Consider the following 15042-nt stretch of genomic DNA (forward strand, 5'->3'; position numbering starts at 1 on the left):
CAACTAAATAAATAAAGATATTTGCTTAAATTCTATTTTGAGTGATGATTTATTCTATTTTGTGAATTGGAGCGTATGACATCATCAGTTTGAGGAGACTTATAGGCCATACATGCTCCTCTGGAATTCTGGGAGGGAAGGGATGTAAATGAGCTCTTAACAAGCTCTGCCTCTAATGCCACCAGATGTAAGGCAGCTATCCTATCAACAACAACAAGTCAATGTTCAGCTCTTAAAATAAGCCTTGAGACATGACTTGGATATTAAATAAGTCAGCACCTCATCTGCAGACAGCTATTTCCGGGTGATTGCACCTCATTTATTAATCTATTACACAGTTTTCAGCTTTTTCTTTAAAGGGAACCTGTCAGCGGCAAAAACCACCACAAACCACCAGCAGTACCTTCAAGTAGCTGGCAATGTGATTCTAATGATGATTTTCTTCCTGCATTCAGATGCGGTAAAAGCAAGAAAAAAAAAAACTATCTTTTATCCCCTGAGCGCGCTATTTTCGAGTCACTCTTGAAGTCAAGGGGGCAGCAGCGCCCCCTTCCCTGCGCCTTCGCTGTGACTGACAGCGCTTATGCCCAACAGTCGGCTGCCTTTGCCGAACAGCCGGCTGTCAGTCTCAGCGAAGGGGCAGGGAAGGGGGCGCGGTTACCTTGATTTGAAGCAAAGAGGCCGCTGCCCACTTGACTTCAAGAGTGACTCGAAAATACCACGCTAAGGGGAAAAAAGATTGTTTTTTCCTGCTTTTACCGCATCTGACTGCAGGAAGAAAATTATCATTAGAAACACACTGCCGGCTACTAGGCTCAACCTATCAACGGGGTCATGGGACCCCTGTTCTCCTGGCAGGTGAAGGACTAAGAGGTAGCTTTGGTTTTATAGTATTCATACTTATATATTATGATCCAATATTCGACCTACAATAGAGCTGTGCTTTTTTTCTGGGCATGAAGGAGGGGCATGCGCAGATCTCATAGGGCCCCATACAAAAATTTATATCACTCTTGTGCAATACAGAATTCAAACTGCAACACCTCATATTTCTGATGAATTTACTTTTTTAAAAGTGACACCTGGTCTCACCCACATCCTGCCTGCAGCCACCACTAGGAGGAGCTCAGTGCATATGAATTAATGCAGTTAAAAATGAATGACGTAGACGCTGTAATAATATGTTTGCACAGAGCTCGCCATAGTGGTGGATGCATGAAAATGTTTTTATATCAGGAGGAGAAGAAGGAGCTCAGTGACAGACTCTCATCCCCTGTAACAGTCATAGTAGGGTCAGGGGCTGAACCTGCTCTATCAATTGCAGGTACCAGCTCTATTATATAGCTGCCACCCTGCTCTCATAGCATTGAACTCCTTAGATGCCATGGTCAATAATGACTACAGCATCCAAGGGGTAAAAGAGAGGGTCTCTAACTCCTTCAATTCTCCCATAGTCATACTAATCCCGCACTCATAAAAAGTAAGTATTAAAAAAAAATAACTGCAATGAAAAGTGGTGTCATATGTACCCCATGATGGCATCAATAAAAAAAACTACTACTAATCCCCCCCCCAAAAAAAAAGCCCTCACACAGCTCCAAATTATTATTTTTAAAACAAGTAGTTTTTTGGTGGAAAAAAAGAAAAAGCTATATAAATTTGATATAATTGTACTGACCCATAAAGTAATGTTACCAGGTCACTTATAGAAGAAAAATCACAGAAAATAATGTACTCATACAATAGATGCAAACATTCTATATGTTCTAAGCCCTCACTCTGATATGATAAAATCTGAGACTGTCAGACAATATATTTTGATCAAAACACATCTGTGCCTGCCTACCAGCGCCAAGGTGATCTCAGTCAGGCAGGTCCTACTCTAAACCTACCTATGCCATTGGGCATCTATAGTCAGGAGATCAGACCCTGCACATCCGCATATTTAATTATCATATTGGGCAGTATGTTTTGTATATTTCTTTCCTGTTATTTTTTAAGTTTATGTTCTTGAAGGAGTGGCACCTTCATGTAAGAATGGCTCCTATTTTATCTTGGGAGTAGCATTCTTGTGCACTTTTGCCCCGTCTAGCCCACAGGCGATAAGGTGGTACATATAGCTGTGTGTGTTCCTGCTCTCATCTGTTGCTGGATACACATAGAGGTGACTACAAGCAGCACACCATATGTGCAGAATGTTGATGCCCAACGGCATAGGTAGGTTTAGAGTAGGACCTAACTGACTGAGACCACCTTGGCGCTGGTAGTTGGGCACAGATGTGTTTTGATTAAAGTATATTGGCTGAGAGTCTCAGATTTTACCATATGAGAGTGAGGGCTTAGTCCATATATAATGTTTGCATCTATTGTATGAGTGCATTATTTTCTGTGATGTTTCTTTTATAATCCATGCACATCTGCATATTTAGCTATCATATTGTGCAGAAGGTTTTGTATCTTTTTTCCTGTGATTTTCAGGTCACTTATGGCATAAAACCACAAAGATAGATCTTGCAGAGGGGAAAACTGTTGAAAATGTGTACAGTGGTACTCGTAAACAAACAGCAGTTTATTGTGAAAAATACCAACTGGACCATAGGTGGATTCTCTGTTCACCCTCAAGAATTCTGCCAAAATTGCACTTCTCATTTGTAACATCTGAAGGTGACATAATCTGTTTCCACTCTGCACCTACTGTATGGCAGCCAGAAACCATAGTGTGCAACGGTCATCCCCATTCTGTGTATGGACTAATTCCACTAAAGCCTCTAGAGAGAGTTTTTCTTGAATAAAGAATAGGGTGACACAACTAGGCAGATACAATATGAAGCAAAACTAACTGCATTATCATAGTTGGATCTGAAAACTAACAGCCAGACAACTTCTAATTCCACTACAAACACTTAAAGAGGACCTGTCACTAAAAAAATACAATGCAAACATGATATAGAGCAGGAAGAGCTGAGTGGATTGATACATTACTGAATCTTTTCCCACAAAAATATATAACGGTCACGTACACACACACACACGGGGGAGGATAGTGACCACTGCGCTCCACCCTCACCCCTGGCCCTGCCTACTTGCCTCACGAGTCCTGATGACAGGGGACAACTGGACGGCAGTCCCTAACTTAGGATACGTGCGGGAAAGACAGACAAGACAAATAACGGATAGTGAATGGACCGGGTCAAAATCAAGAGGACAACGCAGTACAGAGGGATAAGCAAAGAATGGTCAGGAGAAGCCGGGGTCATAAATACCAGGAGAGTCTAGAAGTACCAAAGGAGTCCGCAAAGAATAGTCAGGTGGAAGCCGAGGTCAATATACCAGGAAGGATGCACAGTACAGGAGGAGCAGGCAAAGGATAGTCAGGGAACAGGATCAGGTAAATACACAGGTATCCAACAACTGCCAGGAACCTAAATTATCAGGCAACCTGTGGCCAGCAGGCTGCCTGTATTTATAGTGGGGAGTGAGGGTCATGTGACGTGGCCAGCGTCACATGACTGACAGACGGACCAGTCGAGCACTAAGTGATCAGCTCGGCGCTGAAGGCAGACCTAGGAGCAGGGAGCCTCCCAGCTAGCAAAGCCGCCCTGGGAACGAGGTCAAACACAGATCCTCGCTCCCGAAGCTAAGCAGCAGGTCTGCGGCTGATGGGAGACCGAGTGCGCCTTCGGCACCCTGTTACAAGTAAAACTTGTACACACAATGTTATAAATTACTGATAACACCTCCCCCCTGTACAGATAGCTGTTCGCAGAAGGCAGAAAAAGCAGAGATGTAAATGTATAAATTACAGGTTTTACGAAATCGATTCCCACAAAAATATATATACTGTAAATCTTTTCAGCTTTGCCTGCTCTATAACATGGTGCTTTCAGATTGCATTGTATTTTTTTGTGACAAGTTCTCTTTAAGGACCTTTTACACCTGAAGATAATCATGAAGATCATCATGTGAACACTCGTTAGTGATGATCTGGCAGTGTAATACTGCTGCTGATTACCCAATGAACAAGCAAACACTAGTTCATCAGAATCTTTTATTAGGTTTAAAAATCCTTATTTGTCAGCAGCAGATCGTGCCACGTAATCACGATCTGCTGCCAGCAAACAGTGATTCAGTACAGGGACAAGCAATGGCATAGTGATAGCGCCTCCCAATACTGAGGAGAACGCTGCATGTAATAGCAGTGGTCTTCTCTAGTGAGCAGGCGATTGCCAGGAAGGAACGCTTCTCTCCCAACAATCGCCTGCATAATCTACAGGTGTAATAGGACCCTTACAGTGCATCATCTACCAATTATACAGCATTACATTCCCAGTAGTGATCCTCTATTATTCATTTTGCTGTGCTATGCAGCCCACTCATACCACTCTGCAGCTTTTATGGGTACCGAATTCCACTAAAATCATATGTAATCAAATGGAAATTTAGATACAGTAAGATGTTCCTCAAGCAAGTAGCAATGTGCTGATTAAATGATATATAGTTTGCCTTTTAACTTACGTCTTAAGATTAGTATTTCTCAATAACAACATTAATGGCATTTATATTCAGATAGAATACTGGCTTCATAATTGTGATGATTTTTTTTCCTGGCTGGCCCTGTCAATCAAAGAGGAGAGGGCACAGCAGCTGCAGAGTGAGCAAAGCCTCATGGTGGAATGGCAATGCCCCTGTTGCTCCTAGAGGCTAATTTGACATAGGATATTTTTTGCTACCTGGTTTTAACTGGCAGAAAAAAAAACATTTCAGTGACATTTTTCCTGTATACTCAGAAAAGTTTTTTCACAATTCACCATAGACATTACTTGACAAATTGAGGATAGACCTGTCGGATCTCTCAGATGTGAGATGTTTTTTTTATTTATTTATTTTTATATTTTATTAATTATAATACAAAAATTCATATCCATATTACATTTATGATATTATAAAATCCATGAGTCCGTCAATTCTGATTTGTGAACATGATTGACAAAACTTTCATACAAGTGTCCATAATTATGTGAATGTTAGAAATTAAGTGGAGATCTCACTTACTGGGGGAGAAAGCAGGATTCGCCCGGCATCCAAAGCTTAATAAAGCGGATGCACGAAGCGTCTCATTAAGCGTAATGTTATCTATAAGGGGCAGGGATCAGAGGCCCGCAGCCCAGACGGCCGCCAGGCAGCGAGCGCGCACCACGCGCGCCCTCCCCCAAGCACGGGTGAGCATCATCGGCAGAATTAACACTCATGTGGCCAGTCACCTAATGCTCACATAAACCGTACGAAGCGGGCTTATGGCGATCTTTAATCGCAAACCTTTCGTAGAGCAAAAAAAGAAGGAGGTCCAGCAGTCTTATATCGCAGTGGTAGAGAGCCCACTCGCATATTTTACTGCCTCATCCCCGTATGGTTAAGTTGAATTTTAATGCCCTGCTTACCCGTACCTAACATGTGCTCACGTTGGGATCTCGTATGCCAAAGGACTCGAATCGGATATCGCTCGGCAATCACCGGCAATTGAAGAGAATGTAAACAAAACACAACCAAAAACCGACTCTGTCCCATTAAAAGAACCCATAGTAGCACCCATACCACACATGTGTCATATCACTACCCGCAATCGAACCTCGTGTCTGACAGGAAGAACCGCATCTCGGATCGCACACGATGCCCGGACCCCCCGAAGTCCCGAGCCCCGGACCCCCGCCCATGTACGGCTCAATATTATGAATAGATCACAAAATTTTAGCCATTATTTAATGCCGGAAGGTCCTGCCATCCTCCAGTATTCATAGAGATGCTCCAGTGCTCCAGTGTAACTTCACATTCTTCACCAATACAATACATATAGAAAAGACCGGACTGATAAGATCTTCCCCAGCCCGCCCCCCACCTTGCAGGAAGAGAAAATAAAAAATAAAATAAAAAAGGGGAGAGTCCTGATTAATTAACCGTGTCCCAATCTTTCCACAGTTTACTCCACTTTAAGTAGGATCCTCTTTGTTTGTACAAAATCTTCTCATAGCTTTTCACTTTCTCAACCAAACCCAGCCAGTTATTACAGTCTGGAGCGGAAGAGCAAAACCATGATCTAGAGATAAGGAGCCTAGCTAAAAACATCACCTTGATCAACAATCGGCATTTTATAGGCTGATAATTAACCTCCGATGAATCTCCCAGGACCCATATCCTGGGGGACAAAGGAACATCAATATTAAGTTTACAAGCTAGGTTAGTTTGGACCAGTCTCCAATACCTGCTCACCACTGGGCAGTCCCAAAACAGATGTAAATGATCTGCCTCGGAATCAGATGTGTGATATTTGAGTTGTTAGAAGGGGGGATAAACAAATAGGGACCGAACTATTTACTGAGATTAGGCGTCCACAAAAACCCTCCCAAAAATGCTAACACTCCAATTAATACATTACTGAGAGTTATTACTGGTTCATTTATGCTCCATCAACCTGTCCAAAAGTGAAATGGAGACCTTGTTGACACTTGAGTCGGACACGTTGTCATCAAGCCTACTAATAAAGGTGGCAATATAGTCATCTTAGATCAAGCTGACTATGCTGAGATTTATCATTAGGTAGTAAATGACAGGAGTTACTATACAAACCCTTCAGTGCAACCTTATGACCTCTTTCAGCAAGGAACTTCAAAATATCCTGGAGCAGGTATTTGAGGATGGCCTGATCAATAAAAGAGAGCGGACATTCCAATACCCTCAGCTGGCCTGTTTTTACAGCCTCCCCAAAATAAATGGTTGGTTCCACTAAAAGGGAGAGTATCGTCCCTAGTTAAACACACATGAGTTTTTAAAGGCTATGTACACCTGTGGAGTCAATTTTTTAATGATTGCATTAAACTTATTTTTGGCTAAAAATCATATTTTCATTTGGCCTTTATTAAAAATATTGAGCTGTTGAGTCACAAAGGGTTAACTGTTTTTCTAACTGTGTGACTGGTACTTTCACTTTGTGCTCATCTAATTACCCTTATTTGTGCTCATCTAATTACCCCCCCGGTCCGCCCGCCCCCAGCCAGCGTGTGCCGGCCGCTCGGAGTCATGGCAACACACGGTCACATGGGCTCAGGCCACAGGGGCGTGACTAGTGAGTGAACGGTGCGGCGGCGGCGGGAAGCAGAAATATCAGCAATAAATTTGCTATGTGATTTTACCCTTACACTACTCTATGAAGCCATCACCATAGTTTTGTGAAGACTGACAAGGATACTGCTATTTTGCCCCATTTTTTCATGGGCATTGTGTTTATTTTAGATATTTTCTGTAGAAGTCACTGACTTGATTTCAAGTACTGTTATCAAAGGCGTAACTAAATTATAGCTTTCTAGTGTCCTAATCAAAGTATTTTATCTATTTTCTATGTTGCACTTGGTAGCAGTGGTTGATAGAAATCAAGAGGCATACATCCAGATTCATAAATCGTCATTACACTGAACAATGCCAGACACCACAGAATCAGCACATTTAGGGTATTCTGTTATTTGGAAAATGCTGATGTTTATTGTATAAACCGTAAAACTGCTCCATCTGTACACATCAAATTCAGCTGAGAAAGGCAAAATGCTTAGAGTCCCATGGTTTTTTCTGAACTTCATTACCCTGTTCCATATGAAAAATATATATATGCTTTACCAGTGCTGCATCACCTGGTGCTCTATTTATATTCAGTACCCTAAGCCTATTAAAATGAGTCACTATTTAAAATGAATATAAGACATATAGCAAATATACTTCATTTATGCCCATCTACCACAACAAGGTGACTTATTTTAGATCGGAAACTATTCTATATGATACCTCTCCTTGTTCTAAAGGTCCTCAAATTCATTAAGGGGGAGCAGGCTCCAAATACAGATGTAGCAGGGTTAACACACAAACTCTTAACTCAAATTTCATAACTCATCGCTTTATCTTGAAAGAAAAACCATTGAAAAGCAATTGAAGGTGTTTGCTTAACGCATTTAGTTTAGATAACACGTCTCATAAGGCATGCGTGTTAACTCTACTACATCTGTATGTAGAAAAAAAGGAGACCACAGATTGCCAAATGGTGAGAGTGGAAACAGTGTCCACCCAATAGAACCAAAGGTCACCTATGCAAATGACTTGGTACTAGCTCCCGAGTAAAACAAGTAAAAAAAAACAAAAAACGGAGCTCATAGTACCGTATATGAAAGTATAATTTTTATTGAGACATGATTAAAATATTAAATAAATAATATGCCGTTAAAAAGTGAAGGAGAGTAGCAAAGAGAATGCCATCCTGGCGCTGCACACATATCAAATAGATGTAATAATTATTGATACTGAGTATATCAAAACATAGTATAATGGCCAACTATTAGAGAATAGTATATGTAAAGAGAATATATAGCAAGTATTAGGTGAGTCTAAAATCGAAAATGGCTGCACGGCTAAAGGAGGAGAGGATTGCATGCAAGTGCTGAAATGACCAAATGGAGGAAATCCACAATGATGACCAGGTATCAAAGAACACCTGCATCCAATGCCGTATGTAGCCAAAGAAAACAAAGACTTACCTAAGAAAATGGTGTGCTGTACCGACCAGGATGGCGCTACCCCGACGCGTGTTTCGGCGTGCCTTCGTCTGGGGGTAACGCCATCACTGTGAATCACATGTTTATAAGTCCTCTCCACCAATTGGATGTTGAACAGTAATTACATCTGTATGTACTGCATTATTTAAAAACAACCTTTGGGAAACATGGGTTTGTTAGGAGTGTATGGCCAAAAAGAGAAGCAGCCACACTCCAAATGCATGCTGCAAAAAATAAAGGTGCATGGCGACATGGTTGAAACTACACAAGTAAACACAAACACAACACAATAGCACTCTGCAAACATAGAATATAAAGTGAATATGAGGTATTTCTCATAAATAATTTGTGCCCATCCACTACGATAAGGTGACCTCTTTGGGATGGGGACCTACTCTATATGATACTTGTGCTTGTGCCAACAGGCTTCAAATGAATTCATGGAGAGCAGGCTCCACATATAGACAGAACTTACCATGTATGATGCCTCTTTATATGCCAACAGGCCTCAAACTAAATTCAGGGAGAGCAATCTACAGCTATATACTGAACTAATTAAGTATATATGTGGAGCCTGCTCTCCCTGAATTCATTTATGTTGGCAGAAGCACATGTATCATATACAGTAGATTCCCATCCAAAAGAGGTTACCTTGCCAATGTGAGTGGGCACACATGATTTGTGATGAAAATATATTTACTAAGCACCTCATAATCATTTTATAGTGAATAGGGCTTCTTTTCATAGATTCGAAGTCAAAGCATTTGCTTCATGTAGGAAAACTTTGTCTCATCTGAAGTTGCGCAAGACTCCAGTAAATTAATTGGGTGTTCCTATCTGAGGTTTTGAAAACATTTTAAAATAGGAATCCGAAGTCGGCTTCAGTACTGGCTGGTACCTCAGTACCGATCCGACTTCAGATTCCTATTTATGATGTTTTTAAATCCACAGATAGGAACACCGAAGTAATTTACTGAAGTCTTGCACAACTTTGGACGAAGCAAAGTTTTCCTACACGGAGCAAATGCATTGTAGATTCTGTACGGAAACAGCATTACAAACCAATGGTGGCAGACATCTGCACATTCATTTCATTTTACAGGATGTGCTGTCTAATTTTGTCTTTTGTTTTTGCAGTATGCATTTGGAGATGTGGTTGCCTCCATTTTTGGTTGTGCACTCTTAACAAACCCCATCTTTCCCACAGGGTGTTCTTACTAATTGCAGTATACAGCTGTAGCCTGCTCTCCCTGCATGCATTTGAGGCCTGTTGGCACAGGGAGAGGTATTGCATAGAATAAATTACCATCCAAAAGAAATCACCTTGTCGTAGTGGAAGAAACCAAAGGATTTTGTCATATATGTTCATTTTATATAGTGAATATGGCATTACTTTATTTCCAGATTCTTTTTTACTATTAAAGGAAGTCTGGGGAAGGCCAGGGAGATTAGGACAAATATATCTTTGTGGAGATTTTATGATCAGGTGTAGTATGAATAAAAAGTTTTATTCTGCTAGATTATACTCCTGCAAGTGCCCAGGAGGCAGTGTTCACAGTCCTCTGCTCTGTGTATTGAGCTACTTTAAGTGGTGTTACATTTGTCACTCAGATCAGAAGGGAAAAACTGCAAAGCAGCTCAATGCAGAGAGCATTTTACAGCCAGTGATGCACCACTTCCGGGGCCCATGCAGTAGCATGGGTCTGGCAGAATAAAATACAACATTCATACTGCATCTAAGAAAAAAATATCTACTCAAAAGATATGTTTGTCCTGCTATCCCCATCCCCTATGTAGTGCTGTCAACTGTTTGTATGTGCAAAACTGCTCACAGACTCCTTTTAAAGCCACAGCAGCATCAGGTTTCTGCATAATCTCCTCCAGTTGATCCTTCAGTTATACAGAAAAACAATTATAGTAACGGGATGTGCACAATAATTATTGTTTTCTTTATAGATTGCACAGCAGTTTTTGATTCAAAAATGAAGAAATGTGATTCTAGAGTGCTAGCTGTCCTACTGGGTATGGTCAGCTAGTAGACATACCAGGATGCTCTGTCATCTAGGGCATGGATTTGAGGAGCCTGCAGTATGGACCACAGCCAATAGGTGCTGCTTCAGGCTGATTTCACATAGTTTTTTGGCACTTGTTGCATCACTTATAGCTGTCTTTTTCTACTGCATTTCATGTACCCAGATGTTACTTTAAAGGGGTTTTCCATGACTTTAATAAATCCGCAGGATAGGTCATCCGTATCTGATCGGTCGGGGTCCGACACCTGAGTTCCCCGCTGATCATGGCCTAGGTGCAGATCAGCCCCACAGAAGGATGACAATAAAGTCTTGGAAAACCCTTTTAAAGTATATAGTAAATTATGAAAATTACTGCAGAATTTTTTTTTTTTCCATGGTGTGTTTTGCAGGGTTTGTGTCATCTCAGACAATGGGGGCATATTGCTAGGCTAGGTGCGGGTCCTACCTCTCATGAACGGAGCCTTGAAAGTCACGGAGGGCGCAACACATGCACGGCTGTCCGCCATTCATTTCTATGGGGCCATCGAAAGTAGCGGAGCGCTGGCTTGGCTATTTCTGTTGGCTCCGTAAAATGAATGGAGCGGTGGCAGCACAAGCTTGTTCATTTTGTCAAATTGCAGCATGCTCTAGGTATGAGGTTTTTTTCAACCTCCAACTCCTTATGGAAAAAATTACTGCTCTAAGTATATAGTTAAAAAAGTGCATGACAAATTCGGGAAAATGGTATAAAACCACATTTTGTTTAAATTTACCACCAAAATAAACTGCCATTGTGGGGATCGGGGTCTCAGAGCTCATTTCCTGCTGTTGAAATCAGTCTGGGTCATATTATATACATTGCTCAAAACAAAGTACGATAACTGCATAGAACATTCATATATGTCACATAAATAAGTCGCAGATAACCTTATCCCCAACACACGAGAGAAAAACCCTCTTAGAATATTTATCCAAAATACTCAAAATTGAATTATATCAATGTTGATATAGACCAGAACAAGCACCACACCCCAGCATGGCATTACTATTGTGACACAGTGAGAGGTTTGGTCTGGGAAAACAGGTATTTTTCTCCCAGTGTGTGCTGCTGGGCTGATTTACAGCCAGGTGAGGTCCAATACCGGACCGGATTTTAAATGCCAGTCCGGGTTTTGGCAGCACCTGGCTGTCCTTAAATAGGCAGCTGGGCTCAGAAGCCAAGTCTCTATGTTGGGATCTTGGAGCCTTTTGTCTGGATGAAGGTTTACTACCTGTTTGGAGTGAAAACAGGTTGGTGCTGCTATGAGCAAGGACTCTTTGAGGCAGAATTGTTTGAATATGACTGCTTTTTTTGTCACTTGCCTAGAGTGTGAATAAAACACTGAACTGTTTGATCCAAAGAACTTGTTGTTGCCTCTATACTGCGTCCGCTAATCCTGTCTAACAGAGCGAGTTCCCACAGTATATACATATACATTATTTAAAAAATGACAGCTCTGTGACATTTTTGGCAATAGGAACACATATTTTAGTTAATTATGTATTGTTGCCTTTTTTGCAAGCAAGTCAACATTTTCTAAGAACCACAAGATTTACCATGATGATAAACTCATGAAAATTTCAGTGGGAAACAACACCTTAAAACAAGTTAGCCTTAATTACTTAAAGTTCTAAGATGTGTCCCCTGCCACCCTTTCGTTTGAAGTGCACAGCTGTAATCTTTGAATATATACCAACAAATCCACAGACCTGAAACTGCAGGAGGCACTTACTCTACTATTAGCTTCAAGTAGGTAGACTGCCCACTGAGGTGGAGTGCCATTACAAAGTGGTTCCAAATAGAGATGAAAGTTTATATAATTGATGATTACCCTGTTTTAAAAGGTTATCGACTATTTGTTTTATAACACTTAATGAGACTCCTGTTATCTGCTGTGGCGCCATAAAGTGGGCCCCCTGCATCTTTCCAATAAATAATACTACTCATGTCAACCCTCCCAGTGATTCAAGAAGATATGTCAAACATATTAATTTAGACTGTCCTTTTAGCATACTTTTTTCAACTTTACAAAATAAAGGCCATCATCAACAGCACTCAGCGAAGACAGATCTTTAAAAACAGATTTATAATACATGGCAGGGGCGTAACTACCATAGCGGCAGACCATGCGACTGCTATGGGGCCCAGGGCAAGAGGGGGCCCAGTCTTAGTTGGGATTTTCTACTGGAGGTAACTTGGTCAGGACTCTACCCTCTAAAGCAGGGATGCTCAACCTGCAGCCCCCCAGCTGTTGTAAAACTACAACTCCCACCATGCCCTGCTGTAGGTTGATAGCTGTAGGCTGTCAGTGCATGCTGAGAGTTGTAGTTTTTCAACAGCTGGAGGGCCGCAGTTTGAGGATGCCTGCTCTAAAGGAGCAACTTTTAGTAAATGAGGCAGTGGAAAAATGGCCCAAGGGTCTTTGAAAGGGGTTTAGGCGGAAACCCTTCTGTCCTGTGTGGGGGGCACTGGTTTGACCCTTGCTATGGGGCCCTTACTTCGCCACTGATACATGGTATACTGTGCAGTAGTTTTTTTTGCACAGGACCATATTCTGCAGCATATGTCAGGGCATTTTCCAGTAAGGCCCAAAAGTGATGTGGCTGCTACGCCAGTTTTGTGGTGTAAAAATGTGTAAACATTTGGTGACATTTTGCTACTTTTGATGAGCATCACCACTTTCAAAAGTAGAGTAAAACGTTTGTCAGGATTAGAGATTATAACTAGAGATGAGTGAATTTCTCAAAAATTTGATTCGGACAGTTCGACAAATTTCCCAAAAATATTTGATTCGATCCGAATTAATTCTTGACGAATCACGTTAAAAAACATCTACATCCTGACTGCTGAGAGGCTGTGTAGTGGTGTAGAAAACTGTGCCTTGCAGTAACACGCATAGGGAGTCTGCTGTGCAAGTGAAATAATACTGTGACATGCAGATGACAGACGTCACTCTTAACAATCACTTCACACTTTACTTAGTTGGTCAGTTACGGGGCCAAAACTGATCAAATAACTAAGAGTCAACTCAGCCTGATTCCACATAGATTTCTACAGAACCTGTTCTGTTACACGCTGAAACAAGTAGTGCCCCCATGATTGAGTGGTGAGGTGGCAACAGCATGAGGAGTGCACACAGTGGCCCAGTCACAGAGTGGTGAGGCTGGGAATCGCATGAAGAATCGCATGGTTGTATCAGGCAGCTAATTCACCCCAAAAGTAAGGATGAATGGAAGTACTTTTATGTATGAAATAAACACACCCCAAAACTGGTTGCATCAGACCGCATTTTCAACCCAATAACAAATGCTTGGATTACTGTAATTAATGTTTAAAACAACCTAAAATCTGTAGTAATAGATCACTTTTAGTAACCCCAATTAGTGCAGCAAGGTGTAATAGAATAGCTCCTATTACCCAGTCTGTACACTCTCCTATTGGACCCTGCTCTCTCCCTATAGTGTGGATAATACCTTTCCCTACACTATGAAAAATCTTCCCCTGAACAGCTCAATAATTTTTTTCTTTTAATAAAGTCTTTTCTAATCCCTGTCCCTAGTGCCCTAGAGATGGATGAACGTCAGCCAGGATGGTTCGCAAACGTGTGTTCGCGATCAAATGTTCGCGAACCGCGTGTCCGCGGCGGGACCCACTGACTTTAATGTCAGGCGAACATGAAAAACCTTAAGGTCATATTTGCAGCCACCAAATACTAGAAGTGCACAAATAATCCCACAACATTGACAGTGAAATACCAGAGGGGGATCAGTGGCAATAATTCCCCCCAAAAATATTTATTTTAATCAGGGGCCATTTTTATACGTCTTAAAGGGAAACTCTCAAAAATTTGCCCTGCTGGAGCCTAGGAATGTTTTATTTTAGGCCAAAGGAGTACAGGCCCCCCAAATTAGGCATTCACCTGACAGAAAATAATTTGTGATTATGTGGCTGAAGGTACATTAGGCGGTCACAGGATAAAAAATTTACTGCATGCCAGTACAGACCCTAAAAATTAGGCATTCACCTGACAGAGAAGAACTTGTGAAAATGTGGCTGGAGGTACATTAGGCGGTCACTGGCTAAAAATTTTACTGTAGGCCACTGGAGTACAGGCCTCAAAAATTAGGCATTCACCTGACACAAAAGAACTTGTGATTATGTGGCTGGAGGTACATTAAGCAGTCACTGGATAAAAATTTTACCGTAGGCCACTGGACTACAGGCCCAAAAAACTAGGCATTCACCTGACAGAAAAGAACTTGAGATAATGTGGCTGGAGGTACAGTACATTAGTGTCAAGGAACCATGAACCAGACGTACAACAAGAGATAAGTGGAAATAAGAAGGCTTTATTGAAGATCAAGCTGTAAGGCAAAAGTCCAAACGGATGGCTGAACCGAAG

Source organism: Bufo gargarizans, chromosome 2, assembly GCF_014858855.1.
Source record: "Bufo gargarizans isolate SCDJY-AF-19 chromosome 2, ASM1485885v1, whole genome shotgun sequence".
Lineage (NCBI taxonomy): Eukaryota > Metazoa > Chordata > Amphibia > Anura > Bufonidae > Bufo > Bufo gargarizans.